The 22,473-nt window shown below is 40.4% G+C and overlaps 1 pseudogene; it reads right to left on the reverse strand.

The window, feature by feature from the left end:
• Nucleotides 1–11,919: 11,919 nt before the first annotated feature.
• LOC137761659 (large ribosomal subunit protein eL19-like) lies at nt 11,920–12,556 on the reverse strand (annotated as a pseudogene).
• Nucleotides 12,557–22,473: the final 9,917 nt, after the last annotated feature.

A 22,473-nucleotide genomic window follows, 5' to 3' on the forward strand; every position in this document is an offset into this window, starting at 1 on the left:
GGAACTGCCCACATTAGCCGGAGACTGCCTTCCCTCGAGCAGCCTGCTTCTAAAGATCCCGTGTGCCAGCACAAAGGCCCCGCCCCTTGCCTCCTCTGGGGATAACTTGGAAGAGTCTTTCAGCTGGAGGGCGCTGTGGAGTCGGTGGCGGCCCCTTTTACAGGGGCATCACCACAGTTCATACTCTCCCCCTGTCCCCTCCTGCTTCCCCCCCACCCCCTTGTGAGGACTGTTCCCAGGTGCACTGCCTAAAAAAGACTCCTGCTTGTAAAGCTCCATCTCAGCAACTGGTGTCTTTTAAAAGCTCTCCACGTAATTCGGGTAGCCATCAGGGCTGGAAACGGAAGTTTAACCTTTCCAAGCCCCAGTTTGTTTATCTGACAATTGGAATAATAACTCCTTTAGAGAGTTTTTGTTAGAAGAGATTTATAATGTGATAACACAATATCTGCAACATTGTAGATACTCAGTGACTGTTGGTTGTGGTTTTCTTTGTAGCCAATCCGGAAGAACAAAGTTTACAATCCTGTGTGATTGGGCCTTAGGTAGGTGTGCTCTAATTAGATCTTCAAAGGCAATAATAAAAATAATATTTAATTCTAGAAAGATGTAAGAGTAATTTATTTGGGTATCAGATACCAAACAAGAGATAGTGAGAAGGCTATTGCATGAACTGAAGGAAACATGATGTTTGTTATAGAGAGATTTTTGTAAGAAGAGAACTCATACACACCAAGTTTATTGTTGAATATTGTTTGAAAAAATGATGACTAAAGTTTATAGCTAACATGAGAGCATAATATATTTGGTGCGTGTTGGCTCAAGTCTCAGGGATAATTAAAAGATCAAAAATATTAACTAGGAAGGTAAAGTAGAAACTTTGGGGAGAACTCGTATTTGTTCTTCGTGTAATTTTAAAAATTGCCATTATTTTATAGGAAATGGTGACCAGCTTTTCTCATCTAGAAGAGGAGAAAACTATCTAAATCTCTTGGATTTCATTTGGGAGGTGGGAGTTGTGTGGAAAGGCACACAACTCTTAAAATTTTTCATTTTCCTGCTTAGGTACTTTTTAAAAAAGGGTCAAGGTACCCTTACCTTCTGTACAAAAAGATACTCATCAAAAGAATCTGTTGAGTTATCCAAAGAAAAGTAATTTCTGCATCTTAAGTAGGATTGGATGGGACAGGATACTGTCAGGATTAATAAAGAATAATTATTCAACTTGTCCCCCAGTAATCCAGATTAGTTTAAGAGCTTTAAGTTGCTTAATTCAGAATTTTTTCCCCTAAAGAATTTATAAATGATTACCTGACTTTGATCAGAGCAAAACTCAGGTATAAGAACTAGGTTGTTTGCACTAAGGTTTGTCACTAATTTAAAAAGAAAATCAGATAAACTAGCTAATTTTCATATTATTTCCCACTTGTATTTACCAGTTGTAAACTCAGTCTCCTAGATCTTTGCAACTCTTAGCAACAAAATAAGATCACAGTTAATACCTTTTGTAACTTTTTTAAAAAATTTAAAATACTTCAGATATATAGGTAGGTATATATAGAGGCTAATTTAATGAAGGCTCTTATACATGGCACCTTATTTTATAAATTCTTGATAATTTTACCACATTTATCTCAGATTATTTTAAGCAAAAAAATATTATGAGGTATTTGAAAACCCTCTCTACATCCCCACTATAATCCCATTCTCTGTCTTCCCTTCTTAGAGGTAACTATTATATATAATTATTTTTACAATTTTCATATATATATACAAATAATGATTGAAAAATATAGTAATTTTTCATATAAATATCACATTTCAACATGATTTCTCTGGTTAAATATTACGTTTTTAAGATTTATCTAAAGTGAGATGTGTAAATTTAATTCATTCATTTACCCGCTATACAGTATTTCTTTATATGATAGATAACAATGTATTCATCCACAGTCCTGTGTTTGATAAGCTAGTAGCTATTTCTAATTTTTCTCTATTATAAAGGTCTACTGTGCCCTGGATGAGGGCTTCTCTTTGGTCTATACCAAAAGTGAAACAGTTGGGACCCAGGGCCACAAACACCTTCAGTTTCACTCAGTGTTTCTAATTTGCTCTTGACAGTGGTTTATAATGTTGCATTCTCTCCAGTGCTATACAAGAATTCCCAGTTCCTCACAATCTGATCCTCACTTAGTATTACAGATTCTCAAACTCTGCTAATCTGGTGGTAATAAAATTCTCCTTCCTTCCCTTCTGACTATCAGTGCTAAAGGTTCTTTCCTATGTGAGTGAATTGTAGGATCTTGAAATTTTCACATTTTGAGTGTACATCATAACAGAAATAAAAGTCAAGTCCCCTTTCTTTTAAATTCCATCATGAACTCCAATTTTTTTTCTTTTTGTCAATTGTAGTTTAATTTCTAACTAGTACAGATTTGCCAGATACAATGAGTTCAAACCTTAGTTCCATCAATTATTAGTTGTGTTGCCTTGGTCGGGTCACCTCAACTTCCCTTTGCCACATTTTCTTTGATTATAAAATGTAACCTTCGTAATCTTTGTGGTCCCTCTGCCTTAACATTCTATGTGTCATGATTTTCCACAGTGGTGGTATTCTCTTGTACATTTTGTTTCCAGTTTTATTGCAATATAATTGGCTAAAACATTGTGTTAGTTTAACCCATACATCATAATGATTTGATATATGTAGATATTGCGAAAAGACCGCCACAATAAGTTAACATCCATCACCACACATAGTTACATTTTTTTTCCTCCCTGTGTTAGGAACTTTTATGATCTACTCTCTCAGCAACTCCATAATTACTTTAAATGGATGAGTGGCTTGGATTCCAGGTTTCCAAAGATAGATGCTCAAATCCCAGTGCATTAGCCTGAAAGGTTTCCTCTCCTCACTAACGTGTGGACCCAGACGCAGGGGCTCCGAGGGAGGAAAATGGTGCCTGGAACACTTGAGCTAAGTAATGTCTGGGAAGTGCTCCATCATTCCAAACTCCGTGATGGAAACAATATCCCGGGAGCATGTGATTTGAAGGAGGAGCTTGGAATCCTGCCTCGCATCCTTAGACGCTATGGTTATAATCCAGGACTCTTCCTTGAAGACAGAGGAGCACATTATCAGTGAGAAGATGGAAAGCATCATGGCTGCAGGTGCCTACTTTATCATTAAAGTAGGTTCACAGTCTAGTTTTCGTCACATACTCCCTATGTTACCAAAACTCTTTGAGATTTAGTTTCTTAGTCGGTATAATATATTTACTATTTAAACAATGTTTATTTTAGTCTGGCAATAATATTTACTTCATAGGCTTATTGAAATGTTTAAACAAAAGGTGTTTAAACCCCTTGGCATAGATTCAAACATGTCATAGTACTTACTATTACCTCTATTTATAGTATATATTATTTAATTACTGTTGACATGTTTCTTTCACTCACTACACAGGGAGTGCCTTAAGTACAAAACATTTGTCCGGCTCTACTGTCCCTTTGGTGTCAAGTTTAAAGACCATACATAATAGACACTCAGAAATGTTTTGCATTAATAATCAAGGTGGCACTTTAGGAATATTAATCTAGTGGAGTCACATGATAGATCCGAAAGTAGAAAGCCTAGGAGATTGGCTAAGACAGCAGCCCCCAACATTTTTGGCACCAGGGACCGGTTTTGTGGAAGACAATTTTTCCACCGACTTGAGGGGGAGGGATCGGGGGGGGGGGATGGTTTCAGGATGATTCAAGAGCATTACATTTATTGTGCACTTTATTTCTATTATTATTACATTGTAATATATAATGAAATAGTTATACAAGTCACCATAATGCTGACAGGAGGCGGAGCTCAGGCAGTAATGCGAGCGATGGGGAGCGGCTGTAAATACAGATGAAGCTCCGCTCGCTCGCTGCTCACCTTCTGCTGTGCAGCCCGGTTCCAAAGGGGGCCCAGGTTGGGGACCCCTGGGCTAAGAAATCTTTACAATACGAGGAAATTTAATGGGAATGTGTGATCAGAAATGACGATAAGGATAAATAGGGGTTAGAGACTTAACCTTGGTCTCTGAGGGAGCCAGTTTCTGTCTAAAGGGTGCCATGTTTTCCTGGTAGAGCCCTAGATTTGGTCTTTGCTCGAAAGCCACTTACTTTGAGAATGTTTTCCTGGGTGAGAATGGGGATGAGAACAGTTTACTTTTGAACACAAAAGTCCTGGTTTCTTTATGGTTCCTCTAAACTCAGGTTGAAATTTAACAGCACTTTTTAAAGCTCCTTTCTCTCTTTGCATATGTTATCATATGTAGATAAAAGAAACTAGCTGGATCTTTGGACATTCTATCTGGAAATCTCCTTATCTGGATCCACAAGTTCATTAGATACATGTTCTATTTTCCACATTCTGCAGGCGACAGTTTTTCTTTTCTTTTCCCTACGACATAATACAGGTCATCGTTTCTCCAGCATTTTCCTCACTGTTCTTCAAGTCCTCCCAACTGTCTCCTGAGGCACTTCCAGCCTCCACCTGCTACCTGGTCCCAACACTGATACTACATGTTTTGGTATTTGGTTATGGCTGCATCCTGCCTGGTAACAAATTCTGTTCCAGATAGACTGCAAGTACACCAAGAGATAGACTATGGGAACTGCCAGCCTCTTAAAGTCCAGACCCAGAAACCTTGCAACATCACTCTGATCAAGCTTCCCCAGATTGAAGGGGAGCTTCCATAGCTGCCACCTCTCGATGGGAGTGGTGTCAAATAAATTGGAGACATTTTTAATCTATCACAGATGGGGAAGGATGAAGGGGGAGCAGGTTTGAAGATGAAAGTTCAATTCAGCATCTGAAATTGAGAGAGACAAGTTAATATTTCAGATAGATGTAGCAACATGGATGGACCTAGAGATTATTATAGTAAGTGAAGGCAGACAGAAAAAGACAAATATTATATGATATCAATTATATGTGGAATCTAAAAAATGAACATATTTACAAAACAGAAACAGATGCACAGACATAGAAAACAAACTTATGGTTACCAAAGGGGAAGGAGGGGAGGGCTAAATTGGGAGATTGGGATTGACATATACACACTACTATATATAAAATAAACAACAAGGATTTACTGTATAGCACAGGGAACTATATTCACTGTCTTGTAATAAACAGTAATGGAAAAAAATGTTTTAAAGAATACGGGTATATACGTATATGTAATGTATAACTGAATCACTTTGCTGTACACCTGAAACTAACCCAATATTGTAAATCAACTATACTTCAATTTAAAAAAATTTCAAATAGACACTTGGATATGACTGTGGACCCCCAAACAGAGCTCTGAGCTTGGTGGATAAATCTGGGAGCTATGCAAATGGACAATATTACCCCCAAAGAGAGTGTGGAGCCAGAAGAGGAGAAGGCTCAATGCTAACGACTGAGAAACTCCAGGTGAGGCAGTTCGCGGTACAGGAGAGGAAGACTGTGCAGAAGGACAGGAGGGAAACCAGGCCAGTGTGGAGTTCACAGAAGTCAGAGAAGACAACAAGCGAAGACAGCAAGAGTGCTCAAAGGGTGTGCGTGCTCTTCCTCACCAGGCGTCCCTCCAGCTCCACTGAATGGACCACATTCTAGAACAAAAAACAACAACATACTCTCCTTCTGGGTTAAAATTACCAGCAGGGTTTCAGCCAGACTCTGAAATTTGCTTTTGTGCAAGTCAGAAAATATTTAAATAATGTGAATTTCCGAGGGGAGAAAATTTTAAAACCGAATAAACTTGACAGCCATGACACTTAGAGGCTGAGCAGAATATATTCGTAATAGGAACAATATGAGGTCCAAGAAAAAAAGGGCATAAAACCAACAGCGTGTCTGCAAACTGTCCTTGTACGCAAGAATCAGACATTTTGCCATTTCACCCACTTGTTTTTAAGGAGAAGGACAGTCTTCTGGGAAAATTAAGAACTAAGATATGATATATCTTCTCACTAAGTATAGATCATGTAAGAATGCTGTTGACACGTAGAAATTTCCTTTCTACTTCATGAAAGTGATTTTGTAAACGATGGCCACTTGGTTGGTATTGCAGGACAAGTACAAGCTGGCTTGCGTTTATTGGAAGTGAACACTGCAATTTGCTTAAAATATTCTTCCATCCTAGGACACCTCATTCATCCTCAGACCAGCTCTCATCCACTCGGGATGTCAGGATTTCACCTCACCTCCTCCCTGGTCTCCTCTCTTTCAAAGGACACAAAGCACCAAACATAAAAGAAGAACATCTAGAGTCTTTGCTCTTTAAGAGGCCCTGGAACCCTCTCTATGGAAGGAAATTATAATACACGACATGAACTGTTTCATCAACATCCTTGGGGGTGTGGGGGTTCATCTCTTGTGGGGAGGTAACCGTAAAGCCACTTTTATATGGATATTTCCCAATTCCTGAAGCTCTGGAGAAAATGCCATCCACATAAAATCCTCCATGTGTAATATAAAAAGCCAACCCAAAACTTTGCTGCCATACCTGTCAGGGCAGGTGTCACTTCCTTCAGGTTGGTTGTCTCTGAAATATCCCAAGAAGGATTGTAAAGTCCTGACAGCAATTAAGTATAAAAATGCAGAGAAAATGGCTAAAAATATTCAGAGAGAGGTGAAATGTAAAAGATTCCAGGAAGGTGCTGGGAAACTGCACGTTTTTCCAGAAGATTGATTTGAATTTTGGAAAAATCTTCTAGCTGCCCAGAGTTTATGCAAATCCAAGTTCTGAATGTTTTTGAAGTCTACCCTATTAATTGTAATATATAATGGAAAAAACTAATTATCTTGGAACTGTGCAGCTGCGTGCAACCTTCAGATTAATATCAGAGTTCAAAGACAGAAGCAGATGTGTAAAGCAGAAGTGATGCCAGATATGTACTTTGGAGCATTAGGAAATATTTGGTTTGATGAAAGTCTTATTCAATAATAATTTTCCATCTCTCAACCATGGCGATGGGATTAATATATATTAGTCTGTCAAATAGGTTGCTGTTTTTCATCGTATTTGTTATTTTTCCATTTGGGGCTTAATAGACAGGAAATTGCAGCTTTTTCGGAGCTTGTGTAGATTTTGTAAATCCCAAGTGGAAGATACTCAGAAAAACAAATTCAAATAAGGTACCTCTGTTATTGTCAACTGAAATTTATTATTCTCCTTTTAGCAGAACTGAGAATCACGCTACACAATTCAATTTGCTGAAACTTGTCTGTTAATTTTTCAGCTAAATAGCTGAGACTTGGACACAAATTTTTAAGACAGCAAATGTTTGTTGGCATCATGCTTTAAGCAACCTTTCTAAATGCCTTGGGAAGCCAGCCCAGATTTTGGGGGCTTGGAAAAGCCCAAAGTCAAAGATGCTGAATAACCACCGTGACTCTGAAAGAGGCCTAGCTTTTTGACACTGGCTTATCTTTACTGAAATCCAGCCTTTGATCAGAAGAGTATAAAACTATTTCACTTGGAAATGATTTAGTTAAAAGTGTCCACAGCAAAAGTGACAGGAGGAAAATACAGCAAAATGTAAAGAGTTGTCATGTGTGGGTGGGAGGACTATGTGTGTCTTTCGATTCTTCTTCCAATTTTTCTTCCTTTTTCTAAATTTTCTGCAATGGGAATGGAATGGTGTTTAACGGAGATAAAACTAAGTATTTTTAAATGTTCTAATTAAAGGTTACCTCACATCCACCAGGTTGCCAGCTCCTTTATAAAGTGAACACATTAGCTTAATAAGTGGCTAGAATTTATAAGTGAATTTTTAAACTCTCTAGTCCACCTGGAAATGTATATTTATTGATAGAGAACAGGGAAACCTACGTCCCCCGACCTCCAGTATTTGTGGAGTATGAGCTTTCTCTATTTTCATATACCAATCAATAATATGATTTTTTTTTTCTTTATCTTACAATCTGAAAACATGGTACAGAGTTAGTGATCTGTTTTCCTTAACAAGAATCAACCATCACTACGTCTTGGCAGATAAAGATACCAAACTGTAGGGTAATGAGTTATGAAGGGTTAGATCCAGGACAGTCGTCAGGGGAGAGGCAAGGCTGATCTTCCTGGACTCAGTCTCATCCAGATGTTACCACCATAGAATGAGCCATTGGAGGAGACATGAGAGAAGATACAAACTCTAGTCTGGAAAGCAGCATCCACCATCAGTAGCGGAAGTGAGGGAAAGGAGAACAGATCCTCAGTAACTCTGCAACCAAAAGCCAAAATAATGGGCCAACTTCTGGACTTTCTCCCTGGTACAAAGGACGGTGTGACTGCAGAGGCTCAGTGCCTGTATCTGCTGCCACTGCGTCAACAAGTGCTGAGAAAACAATGCCCGGTCGTTAATCCATCTGCCATATTTGGAAGCCCCCTACTCTATGCTAAGCGTTATGCTAAATGTTTCACATTCCTTATCTCATTTAGGACTCACAACTCTATAGCAGGTGCTGTAATCCTGCTTTTCCAGGAAAACCTGAAGCTCAGGGTGGTAAATAAACTTCTCAAGATCACACATCTAGGAAATGGCAAGAGTTGGAGTCTGAACCCAAGTTTGTATAACTTCAAAGCCAGTTCCCTTCAGTGTTATGATGCATTTCTCCTAACATCAGTTTCACATAGTGACATATGTCTGGCTCTTAGCAACTTCATAACATCATCACATGGGTTCTCACACCAGCACTGTGATGTAGGCGAAGGTATCACCTCTCTCCTAGACATAAAAGCACAATGAGCAAAGGGATAGAGTGCCTCGTTCAAGGCCACAGACCTAGAAACAGCAGAAATGGGGCACCAACCTAGGATTCTGGTCTTTTCTTTTCCTTTTAGTCCATAACGCATAGTCTGTGATTTCTCATTTCACCAGTAAAATGTCTTTGTGTAGCAGTGAAAGCCATACGTTTTCTACCCACTGAACAGGAAGAATAATAACCCAGGCAGAACATAGGACGTTAATAATCCTGCCAGGACTTGGGATTAACCTCTCCCTCTAAAAGAGACAAAATATGCAAACTCTGACTAGCATAATGAGTTAGATTTGCATCTTATCCTAAGTATGGATTTCATTAGTTACTTCATCTATGGCTTTTCTATGAAAATCTGGAGCCTATATTTTATGAGCAACAAAGTCCTGTTAGATGCCTGTGATGAATTCCTTTTTAGCTTTGAATACCACCATCGGGATGACAGAAGTCCTATTCAGTGATTAACTGCAACCTATTTTCTACATGTTTGAACCAAAGTACTTTTTAATTGGATGCTCTCTCCTTCAGACCTGCTTTGAAGTTCTCCATTGACCAGTTATCGCCACAATAAGGCTGGAAAACAACCCCTCCAAAAACAGAGTGGCTTATAGCAACATGCTGTTATTCTCACGCTCTGAAATCTGCAGATTGGCTGTGGTTCTGTGGCTCCAGGGTGGGCTCGGCTGGGCAGCTCTGCTTTAGACTGTGGCTTGGCTGATCTGGGTACCAGGTCAGTCTCCAAGGGTTAGGTTCAGATCTATACCGTGTAGGTTTACTCTGGAGACAAGGCTAGAGGGGCAGCTGATCCTGAAATTCAGAAGGCCCTCCAGAGAGCACTTAAGCCATGTCTGAATGTGTCAAATGTTACCAGGATGGGTCTGTAAGGATTCCTGGGAGGCTTGGGTTTTGAAATATAAAAATGCCTGTAATAGTGCTTTGACCATATCATCTTTTTGATGGGGGCAGCTGGGGAGATGCAATATCCCCATAGCCATAAAGTGCCCCTCCACTATCTGCAAGCTACAGCACACTTTTGGACTATGGGATGGAATAGCTACATAACACAGGGCTAAACAACAAATAGGTTTGGGTGATAAAGTATAATATACATGGTTACATCAAACCTAGAGCTGAACCCAGGCTTATGACAAATATCAAAACAGTAAGTGAAAAGGACTACACTCTCCTTTTTTGCCCTAAAATTTTAATTTCCGTGGAGGGAGTCATGAGCATCTGAGGCATCCATAGACAGAAAAATTTAATGAATAAAACATTGTCAACTTGGTTCCCTATTTCCAAACTGATTAGAATGGCAGAGACAAAAATGATTGCTAGTGATTTTTTTCCCCACATTGCAATACCCTGCTGTGATTATGTTTTATTTTGCATAATGAAAGGAGAGCACCTACTCAAGTGGCCTAAGTTTACACTTGCATGTTTCAAATATTGACATTCATAATTTATGGTCAGCTGATTTATACTAATTCATTTGAGTAGACAGAAAATGCTTCTCATTAAAAATAAATTCCTAACACATGAAAATTTTATCTTTTCTTTTTCCATGTTGAGTTTTTCACAGTCATCGGATAAATATTGCTGCAAAATCTAATTTTAAATTCTGATACATTTTTATGCCCTTATATTAAATTCTGAACACATATCCTATGTCTGGGAATATTATGACATAAAAAACTGAAATACAAAATGAAGCTATTGCAGATGTCTAACAAGAAAACATGGACATACAAATACCCTTGTAAATCTCAGTAAATTATGATTCAATTTTGCTCCAGATCTAAAAACGTTGCTTGTTGGTTTGAGTGGGGGTCTACTTGCCCCACTTTGCACTGTCCACTTCCCATGAAAAGCAATCCTGTTATCTATCTGCTTTGACCCCTTTGGATGCACAGTTGTGGTGGAGCCACTATTCCAATTTTGCCCCCTGAGACAATGCTTCCATCTGCAGTTTCTCAGTTTATCCCGCATAGACCATGGACATGCAACCCAAGGCTTTACAACATCCCCTGGCTTCCAGGAAGATATAGACTGACCTAGGTTTAGCCATCCCAGGAAGGTTCTGGTTTGCTGGGAGGGGATTCTAAGAGCCGGGACATCATCACAGATACTGGCCAAGCAGAGCTGTTGGCTTTAATTGCCACTTTCAATCAGATCATCTTTAATTTTATGTGTCTTTATATGAGAGTTCCATATACCATCTCATTTGAAAACAAGGTTCTCCCTTCCTTAAGTTCCTTATAAGCACTGTCTTACAACCAGCTCAGAAAATAGGAGGCAATGACAACATTCTCTGATGTGCTTTTCACTGAGTCCTAGGAAAGCTTACTCTCCAGATCTATCTGTGTATAAATATACAGATAGTGTGCTCAGTGACCTGCTAGCAGTCACTCAGTTTGTGTCCTTCTTGAGTCAAATTTTTTAACTGCAGAAATTTCGTAAGAGGCAAACTGGTGATTGAGGAGATCACATCATTTCATCTATTAGTGTCTGCCCATGAGCTCACCCTTCAATCTTCCATGCACTTTTCATAAGCACCAAGAGAACAGCATTGCCACCAATGCTAATGGGCATCTCACAGGTATAGGGCAAGATTCTGCAAATGCCTTTTCTTCCTCATATTTACACCTTTATGAGCCTTCATACAATTTTAGTAGGCATTTATTTGTATACGTTTATGGTGTCCAAGAACATGCTTAATCATTGTTCTTTAATATTCTCTGTAAAAGGAAAGCCTCCTCTGTTGTAGCACACAAAGGAAGGTGATAAGTAAAAGTACCTTCTATCCCTGGAGACCTTGATTTCTCAAAGAGCTTTTATGTTGATTAATTCATGTAATATTCACAAACACTTTGGCATGAATATAATGCTACTAAAGCAAAGGAAATTGTGAAAAGTACTGGTTTTAAAGCAGATGACTCCGAGAATCACCTGTTCTATCTTTTCACCATCAGCTGGTTAGTTATCTTCGTCACAGGCCAGCCTGGCTCCAACTGCCCGACTGTGAGGTTAGCCATGGGGTCTCCTACCATTTGTCTTTTGTTCATCTTGAGAAGATTTTTTTTTTTTTAAGGCAGATAAAGGCTTGTTTTTTATTGAATGAGTGGTCTATCTAATTGCCGAGGCCACTATGTACAGAGAAGAGAGGGAGAACTTTATTTCTTGGTCTCTTCCTCCTTGGACAGAGTCTTGATGACTTCTTCCTTCTTGGCCTGGAGCCGGTCTTCATGGTGCTCGCGGACTTCCTTGGTCTTAGACCTGCGGGCCTCAGCCTGGTCCGCCAGAAGCTTCTCGCAAGCCTTGCCTGCCTTCAGCTTGTGGATATGTTCCATGAGAATCCGCTTGTTTTTGAACACGTTCCCCTTCACTTTCAGGTATAGGCTGTGATACCTGCGGTGGTCAACCTTCTTAGATTCACGGTATCTTCTGAGCATCCGGCACAGAATTCTCATCCTCCTCATCCAGGTTACCTTCTAGGGCGTTAGAGCGTTGGCACTACCCTTTTGCTTACCTATGTCCATATGCCTGCCCTTCCTGTGGGCCAAGGTGTTTTTCCGGCATCGAGCCTGGGAATGGACCATCACAGGCTTCCGGATGATGAGCCCATCTTTCATCAGTTTCCGGATCTGCTGACGGGAGTTGGCATTGGTGATTTCCTTAGTCTCATTGGGGTCCAACCAGACCTTCTTTTTGCCACAGAGGAGGACACTGGAGGCAAGCCTCTTCTGAAGCCTGAGCGTACTCATGGCTGCAGCCGCAGTGGTGAAAGGCGAGAAGATTTTAGATAAGTTGGGAATCAAATAAAATGCCATTTCTTTTACTAATTGTCCTTCATGTAAGTCGAAGTTGCCATAACTGAATTGGCTGAATCTCTAAATCCCCCTGTGACCTTTTATCTGCTCTTTAAAGTTGGTTCTGTAGTTTAGTTTTTAAAGAGGTATTCTCAGTTATTGAGCCCCTACCGCTCACCCTTCAGGTCTCAGCTTAAGTATCACTTTCCCACAAAACATTCCCAAACTATCCCGCCTACGTTTGGTCACCTGGTAATATGCACAGGCAGAACACTGCAAATTTCTTTTAATCTATATCCTGCAGCTTTAATGACCTACTTCTTTCTTCTTTAATAAACTATAACTTCCAGGACAGTGGAGAATGCCTCGTTCACTAGCCCCAGCCTCAGGCTTAATGTAACAGCCAGTGCATCCAGATCCAATATAAATTTGGATAAATGTGAATAAATGCAGGGCAGCACGGTACCACTGAGGATGCCAAGCTCTAGAAGCACCTCAGGGAGTTCATTGTCTAGTCAGGCATGCAGGATGGATGAATATAAATACAAACAATATGAAGATAAAATAAGGAATAATCAAATGCTTTTTGAAAAAGCTATAATCTCAGTGAGGTTTACAAGGATTTAAGGGAGTGAGGATTGTGGCTCGGGATGACAAAGCAACCAGAGGGATGAAGCAACTTAGCTCCACGGAGAGGGAGTCACCTTGGCCATGGTGAGTCATGCATAATGGACTCTAGGGACACATCTGTACCTTTTCGTTTTATTCCACAGGATATGTAATATCATATTCTCTCTCTCATTCTCTTTTTAAAATTCTTTTTTAACCAGACGTAGTAATTCCAAAAGCAAACCCTTTGGGAACATTTAACATTTAACATGACGATATGTAGAGGTAAAAAATGAGAAGGGAAGGAGTCCATTTTTGTAACCGTCCACAAGGCATAAGAAGGAAAACGGTAACTGCATAGGGGAGGAAAAGCTTCCTTCTGCCCTCTGAGGTTCTGTGGCTGGGCCTAAGAATTAAACTGGCATAAGATAGATTAACAGGAAAAAGCCTACAGGTGTTATTTAATACAGCCCACCCTTAACCAAAGCAGGTCTGAACTGCACAGCTCCAACTATATGAGGATTTTTTTCTTTTTTTCTTTTTCTTTTTTTTAACATCTTTATTGGAGTATAATTGCTTTACAATGGTGTGTTAGTTTCTGCTTTATAACAAAGTGAATCAGTTATACATATACATATGTCCCCATATCTCTTCCCTCTTGCGTCTCATTCCCTCCCTCCCACCCTCCCCATCCCACCCCTCTAGGTGGTCACAAAGCACTGAACTGATCTCCCTGTGCTATGCGGCTGCTTCCCACTAGCTATCTATTTTATGTTTGGTAGTGTATATATGTCCATGCCACTCTCTCACTTTGTCCCAGCTTACCCTTCCCCCTCCCCGTATCCTCAGGTCCATTCTCTAGTAGGTGTGCATCTTTATTCCCATCTTGCCCCTAGGTTCTTCATGACCTTTTTTTTTTTTTTTTTTTTTAGATTCCATATGTATGTGTTAGCATACGGTATTTGTTTTTCTCTTTCTGACTTACTTCACTCTGTATGACAGTCTCTAGGTCCATCCACGTCACTACAAATAACCCAGTTTCGTTCCTTTTCATGGCTGAGTAATATTCCATTGTATATATGTGCTACATGTTCTTTATCCATTCATCTGCTGATGGACACTTAGGTTGCTTCCATGTCCTGGCTATTGTAAATAGAGCTGCAATGAACATTTTGGTAGATGACTCTTTTTGAATTATGGTTTTCTCAGGGTATATGCCCAGTAGTGGGATTGCTGGGTCATATGGTAGTTCTATTTTTAGTTGTTTAAGGAACCTCCATACCGTTCTCCATAGTGGCTGTATCAATTTACCTTCCCACCAACAGTGCAAGAGGGTTCCTTTTTCTCCACACCCTCTCCAGCATTTATTGTTTGTAGATTTTTTGATGATGGCCATTCTGACTGGTGTGAGATGATACCTCATCGTAGTTTTGATTTCCATTTCTCTAATGATTAATGATGTTGAGCATTCTTTCATGTGTCTGTTGGCAATCTGTATATCTTCTTTGGAGAAATGTCTATTTAGGTCTTCTGCCTATTTTTGGATTGGGTTGTTTGTTTTTTAGATATTGAGCTGCATGAGCTGCTTGTAAATTTTGGAGATTAATCCTTTGTCCGTTGCTTCATTTGAAAATATTTTCTCCCATTCTGAGGGTTGTCTTTTGTCTTCTTTATGGTTTCCTTTGCTGTGCAAAAACTTTTAATTTTCATTAGGTCCCATTTGTTTATTTTTGCTTTTATTTCCATTTCTCTAGGAGGTAGGTCAAAAAGGATCTTGCTGTGATTTATGTCATAGAGTGTTCTGCCTATGTTTTCCTCTAAGAGTTTGATGGTGTCTCGCCTTACATTTAGGTCTTTAATCCATTTAGAGTTTATTTTTGTGTATGGTGTTAGGGAGTGTTCTAATTTCATTCTTTTACATGTAGCTGTCCACTTTTCCCAGTACCACTTATTGAAGAGGCTGTCTTTTCTCCACTGTATATTCTTGCCTCCTTTATCAAAGATAAGGTGACCATATGTGTGTGGGTTTATCTCTGGGCTTTCTATCCTGTTCCATTGATCTATATTTCTGTTTTTGGGCCAGTACCATACTGTCTTTATTACTGTAGCTTTGTAGTATAGTCTGAAGTCTGGGAGCCTGATTCCACCTGCTCCATTTTTCTTTCTCAAGATTGCTTTGCCTATTCGGGGCCTTTTGTGTTTCCATACAAATTGTGAAATTTTTTGTTCTAGTTCTGTGAAAAATGACAGTGGTAGTTTGCTAGGGATTGCATTGAATCTATAGATTGCTTTGGGTAGTAGAGCCATTTTCACAATGTTGATTCTTCCAGTCCAAGAACATGGTATATCTCTCCATCTATTTGTATCATCTTTAATTTCTTTCATCAGTGTCTTATAGTTTTCTGCATACAGGTCTTTTGTCTCCTTAGGTAGGTTTATTCCTAGATATTTTATTCTTTTTGTTGCATGGTAAATTGGAGTGTTTTCTTACTTTCACTTTCAGATTTTTCATCATTAGTGTACAGGAATGCAAGAGATTTCTGTGCATTAATTTTGTATCCTGCAACTTTACCAAATTCATTGATTAGCTCTAGTAGTTTTCTGGTAGCATCTTTAGGATTCTCTATGTATAGTATCATGTCATCTGCAAACAGTGACATCTTTACTTCTTTTCTGATTTGGATTCCTTTTATTTCTTTTTCTTCTCTGATTGCTGTGGCTAAAACTTCCAAACTATGTTGGATAATAGTGGTGAGAGTAGACAACCTTGTCTTGTTCCTGATCTTAGTGGAAATGGATTCAGTTTTTCACCACTGAGGATGATGTTGGCTGTGGGTTTGTCATATATGGTCTGCATCTATTGAGATGATCATATGGTTTTTCTCCTTCAATTTGTTAATACGGTGTATCACGTTGATTGATTTGCGTATATTGAAGAATCCTTGCACTCCTGGGATAAACGCCACTTGATCATAGTGTATGATCCTTTTAATGTGCTGTTGGATTCTGTTTGCTAGTATTTTGTTGAGGATTTTTGCATCTATGTTCATCAGTGATTTGGCTTGTAGTTTTCTTTCTTTGTGACATCTTTGTCTGGTTTTGGTATCAGAGTGATGGTGGCCTTGTAGAATGAGTTTTGGAGTGTTCCCCCCTCTGCTATATTTTGGAAGAGTTTGAGAAGGATAGGTGTTAGCTCTTCTCTAAATGTTTGATAAAATTCGCCTGTGAAACCATCTGGTCCTGGGCTTTTGTTTGTTGAAAGGCTTTTAATCACAGTTTCAACTTCAGTGCTTGTGACTGGTCTGTTCATATTTTCTATTTCTTCCTGGTTCAGTCTCAGAAGGTTGGGCATTTCTAAGAATTTGTCCATTTCTTCCAGGTTGTCCATTTTATTGGCATATAGTTGCTTGTAGTAATCTCTCATGATCCTTTGTATTTCTGCAGTGTCAGTTGTTACTTCTCCTTTTTCACTTCAAATTCTATTGATTTGAGTCTTCTCCCTTTTTTTCTTGATGAGTCTGGCTAATGGTTTATCAATTTTGTTTATCTTCTCAAAGAACCAGCTTTTAGTTTTATTGATCTTTGCTATCATTTCTTTAATTTCTTTTTCATTTATTTCTGATCTGATCTTTATGATTTCTTTCCTTCTGCTAACTTTGGGCTTTTTTGTTCTTCTTTCTCTAATTGCTTTAGGTGTAAGATTAGGTTGTTTATTTGAGATGTTTCTTGTTTCTTAAGGTAGGATTGTATTGCTATAAACTTCCCTCTTAGAACTGCTTTTGCTGCATCCCATAGGTTTTGGGTCGTCGTGTTTTCATTGTCATTTGTTTCTAGGTATTTTTTGATTTCCTCTTTGATTTCTTCAGTGATCTCTTGGTTATTAAGTAGTGTGTTGTTTAGCCTCCATGTGTTTGTATTTCTTACAGATTTTTTCCTGTAATTGATATCTAGTCTCATAGCGCTGTGTTCAGAAAAGATACTTGATACAATTTCAGTTTTCTCAATTTTACCAAGGCTTGATTTGTGACCCAAGATATGATCTATCCTGGAGAACGTTCCATGAGCACTTGAGAAGAATGTGTGTTCTGTTGTTTTTGGATGGAATGTCCTATAAATATCAATTAAGTCCATCTTGTTTAATGTGTCATTTAAAGCTTGTGTTTCCTTATTTATTTTCATTTTGGATGATCTGTCTATTGGTGAAAGTGGGGTGTTAAAGTCCCCTACTATGACTGTGTTACTGTCAATTTCCCCTTTTATGGCTATCAGTATTTGCCTTATGTATTGAGGTGCTCCTGTGTTGGGTGCATAAATATTTACAATTGTTATATCTTCTTCTTGGATTGATCCCTTGATCATTATGTAGTGTCCTTCTTTGTCTCTTTTAATAGTCTTTGTTTTAAAGTCTATTTTGTCTGATATGAGAATTGCTACTCCAGCTTTCTTTTGATTTCCATTTGCATGGAACCTCTTTTTCCATCCCCTCACTTTCAGTCTGTATGTGTCCCTAGTCTGAATTGGGTCTCTCATAGACAGCATATATATGGGTCTTGATTTTGCATCCATTCAGCCAATCTATGTCTTTTAGTTGGAGCATTTAATCCATTTAATTTAAGGTAATTATCAATGTGTATGTTCCTATTACCATTTTCTTAATTGTTTTGGGTTTATTATTGTAGGTCTTTTCCTTCTCTTGTGTTTCCTGCCTAGAGAAGTTCCTTTAGCATTTGTTGTAAAGCTGGTTTGGTGGTGCTGAATTCTCTTAGCTTTTGTTTGTCTATAAAGGTTTTAATTTCTCTGTCGAATCTGAATGAGATCCTTGCTGGGTAGAATAATCTTGGTTGTAGTTTTTTCTCCTTCATCACTTTAAATATGTCTTGCCACTCCCTTCTGGCTTGCAGAGTTTCTGCTGAAGATCAGCTGTTAACCTTATGGGGATTCCCTTATGTGTTATTTGTTGTTTTTCCCTTGCTGCTTGTAATATTTTTTCTTTGTATTTAATTTTTGATTGTTTAATATGTGTCTTGGCATGTTTCTCCTTGGATTTATCCTGTATGGGACTCTCTGTGCTTCCTGGACTTGATTAACTATTTCCTTTCCCATATTAGGGAAGTTTTCAACTATAATCTCTTCAAATATTTTCTCAGTCCCTTTCTTTTTCTCTTCTTCTTCTGGGACCCCTATAATTTGAATGTTGGTGCGTTTAATGTTGTCCCAGAGGTCTCTGAGACTGTCCTCAATTCTTTTCATTGTTTTTTCTTTATTCTGCTCTGCAGTTGTTATTTCCACTATTTTATCTTCCAGGTCACTTATCTGTTCTTCTGCTTCAGTTATTCTGCTATTGATCCCTTCTAGAGATTTTTAAATTTCATTTATTGTGTTGTTCATCACTGTTTGCTTGCTCTTTAGTTCTTCTAGGTCCTTGTTAAACGTTTCTTGTATTTTCTCCATTCTATTTCCAAGATTTTGGATCATCTTTACTATCATTATTCTGAGTTCTTTTTCAGGTAGACTGCCTATTTCATCTTCATTTGTTTGGTCTGGTTGGTTTTTGCCTTGCTCCTTCATCTGCTGTGTGTTTCTCTCTCTTCTCATTTTGCTTAACTTACTGTGTTTGGGGTCTCCTTTTTGCAGGCTGCAGGTTTGTAGTTTCCCTTGTTTTTGGTGTCTGTCCCCAGTGGCTAAGGTTGGTTCAGTGGGTTGTGTAGGCTTCCTGGTGGAGGGGACTAGTGCCTGTGTTCTGGTGGATGAGGCTGGATCTTGTCTTTCTGGTGGGCAAGTCTACGTCTGGTGGTGTGTTTTGGGTGTCTGTGGACTTATTATGATTTTAAGCAGCCTCTCTGCTAATGGATGGGATTGTGTTCCTGTCTTGCTAGTTATTTGGCATAGGGTGTCCAGCACTGTAGCTTGCTGGTCGTTGAGTGGAGCTGGGTCTTGGCGTTGAGATGGAGATCTCTGGGAGATTTTCGCCGTTTGATATTACATGGAGCTGGGAGGTCTCTTGTGGACCAGTGTCCTGAACTTGGCTCTCCCACCTCAGTGGCACAGCCCTGATGCCTGGCTGGAGCACCAAGAGCCTGTCCTCCACACGGCTCAGAATAAAAGGGAGAAAAAAAAGAAAGAAAGAAGAAGATAAAATAAAATAAAGTAAAATAAAAGTTATTAAAATAAAAAATAATTATTAAGAAAAAAATTTTTAAGTAATTAAACAAACAAACAAAAAAAAACGGACAGACAGAACCCTAGGACAAATGGTAAAAGCAAGGCTATACAGACAAAATCACACACAGAAGCATACACGTACACGCTCACAAAGAGAGAAAAAGGGAAAAAGATATATATATCGTTGATCCCAAAGTCCACTGCCTCAATTTGGGATGATTCGTTGTCTATTCAGGTATTCCACAGATGCAGGGCACATCGAGTTGATTGTGGAGATTTAATCCGCTGCTTCTGAGGCTGCTGGGAGAGATTTCCCTTTGTCTTCTTTGTTCCCACAGCTCCTGGTGTTCAGCTTTGGATTTGGACCCGCCTCTGCGTGTAGGTCGCCTGAGGGCGTCTGTTCTTTGCTCACACAGGACGGGGTTAAAGGAGCAGCTGATTCGGGGGCTCTGGCTCACTCAGGCCGGGGGGAGGGAGGGGCACGGATGCGGGATGAGCCTGCGGCGGCAGAGGCCGGCGTGACGTTGCACCAGCCCGAGGCGCGCCGTGCGTTCTCCCGGGGAAGTTGTGCCCGGACCACGGGAGCCTGGCGGTGGCGGGCTGCACAGGCTCCCGGGAGGGGCGGTGTGGAGAGTGACCTGTGCTCGCACACAGGCTTCTTGGTGGTGGCAGCAGCAGCCTTAGCGTCTCCTGCCCGCCTCTGGGGTCCGCGCTGATCACCGCGGCTCGCGCTCGTCTCTGGAGCCCCTTTAAGCGGCGCTCTGAATCCCCTCTCCTTGCGCACCGCGAAACAAAGAGGCAAGAAAAAGTCTCTTGCCTGTTCGGCAGCTCCAGACCTTTTCCCGGACTCCCTCCCGGCTAGCTGTGGCGCACTAGCCCCTTCAGGCTGTGTTCACGCCGCCAACCCCAGTCCTCTCCCTGCGATCCGACGGAAGCCCGAGCCTCAGCTCCCAGCCCCGCCCGCCCCGGCGGGTGAGCAGACAAGCCTCTCGGGCTGGTGAGTGCTGCTCGGCGCCGGTCCTCCGTGCGGGAATCTCTCCGCTTTGCCCTCCGCACCCCTGTGGCTGCGCTCTCCTCCGTGGCTCCGAAGCTTCCCCCCTCTGCCACCCGCAGTCTCTGCCCACGAAGGGGCTCCTAGTGTGTGGAAACCTTTCCTCCTTCACAGCTCCCTCCCACTGGGGCAGGTCCCGTCCCTATTCTTTTGTCTCTGTTTTTTCTTTTTTCTTTTCCCTACCCAGGTACGTGGGGAGTTTCTTGCCTTTTGGGAAGTCTGAGGTCTTCTGCCAGCGTTCAGTAGGTGTTCTGTAGGAGCTGTTCCACATGTAGATGTATTTCTGATGTATTTGTGGGGAGGAAGGTGATCTCTGCGTCTCACTCGTCCGCCATCTTGAAGCTCCTTGAGGATTTTTTTCAATAGTAGATATGACTACAGGTCCTGCAGGTGGTGGGATCTGCAGATGTGGAACTGCTGATACGGAGGGTGGACTGTAAGGTTTTTTTTTTGGTTTTTTTAGTTCTTTTTTTTTTTTTTTTTTTTTTTGGATGAGCCGCACAATCTGAGGCATGTGGGATCTTAGTTCCCTGACCAGGGATCGAACCCGTGCCCCCTGAAATGGGAGCGAGGAGCCCTAACCACTGGACCGCCAGGGAATTCGGGTAGACTCTACGTTATCAGAGGACTTGGAACTGTATGGAAGGTAGCACCCCAACCCCTGCGTTGTTCAAGGGTCAGCTGTATTTTTATGTGCACACTGAGTCTTCATAAGGAAAATGAAGATCTGAAGAAGCAGGTAGGACCAAGAGCTTATACACATTTTAAACAAAGAAAGAATACATTTGTAAAGTGACAAGACAAAGAGGCTTGAGCTGGGGCAGTGGATTGTGGGATAGTGACCAGGAAATATATGAGGGAAACTAATGGAAGATCAGGGTTGTTTAGGTTGGTTTGTTTGGGGATGACTCCCAGTCTCTAGAGATAAGAAAGTTCTTCTCTTCCGGGTACCGGAGGGCCCATTTCTCATGGGAAATCTTATGACCTGTTTTTAGGGAGAAAGGAGGAGGGCAGAGAGCCCTTCCTGTATCTGCCGTTTCTCAATTGCCTTTGGCTCAAAATAATCAATATACCAAAGCGTTAATGTTTTGGTGTGGCATATTCTGAACCCCTTCAATGGGAAGGAAGAAACAAGGACAAGACCATCAGGACCTGATGCCGGATTAGATGGAGAAGGCAAAGAGAGGGAAGTGTCTTAGAGGACGCCCAGAATTTGAAGAGATGTGAAGAATAGCAGGGAATGCGGGTGGCGGGGCGGGGGGTGGTGGTGGGCGGGGAAGGTTGGATACTTTGTTTGAAGTCAGCAGCACAGCCCAGCTAGGAGAAACAGCGTGCATACCATGTGATCTTGAAGCTCTGTTTGGCTGGAGGACAACAGCATATAGATGATTTGCCAGCCTGGAGAACTTAGAGAGTCTTTAATTGGAGAAGAAAAATATTAATGTACTGGCTTTGCTTGTCAATCTAAAAGACAGTAATGAAAATAGTTCTCTCATGGAGACCCAAAAAGTGATACTGATCTTTCTGGTTCAAAATTTGCATACACCATCAGTGACTTCTAAACTTCATAAAAAATCAGAAATATGAATATAGCTTAATATTTTGACCTTATTCATTACTGCCAACTGCAGATGTTAAAGGCAAAAATCCAATGATAAACATGATGAATTTTTAAACCAAGCAGATCACCAAGACCATCGTTTACCAAGGCCAGTGTAATGACAGAATACACACACAAGTTCCATGCCATCATTTACTATAAAGGAAGGGTTTCTTGTAAAGAGTGAACTTTTGTAGCATGAACTACTCTGCATGAAAGAAAAACTGGCTTTGGTTTCTAGAACTGAAGATCTAAGTGTGCAGAAAGTGGGCCAGAATAACTACAAAGTGTCAGGACTGTAAAAACAGTTCTGCAGCTTTTCCCAAAGGTGTTGCCTTCGAGTCATCTGGGATGCAGTGTTGTAGTTGTTGGGTGGGTTTGTACTTGGATAGGTTACGGATTCTTCAAGAAATTAACAGATAGTCAGCAACTACAGGGCCAGGTATTAAATTACACC

Source organism: Eschrichtius robustus, chromosome 1 (genome assembly GCF_028021215.1).
Source record: "Eschrichtius robustus isolate mEscRob2 chromosome 1, mEscRob2.pri, whole genome shotgun sequence".
NCBI lineage: Eukaryota > Metazoa > Chordata > Mammalia > Artiodactyla > Eschrichtiidae > Eschrichtius > Eschrichtius robustus.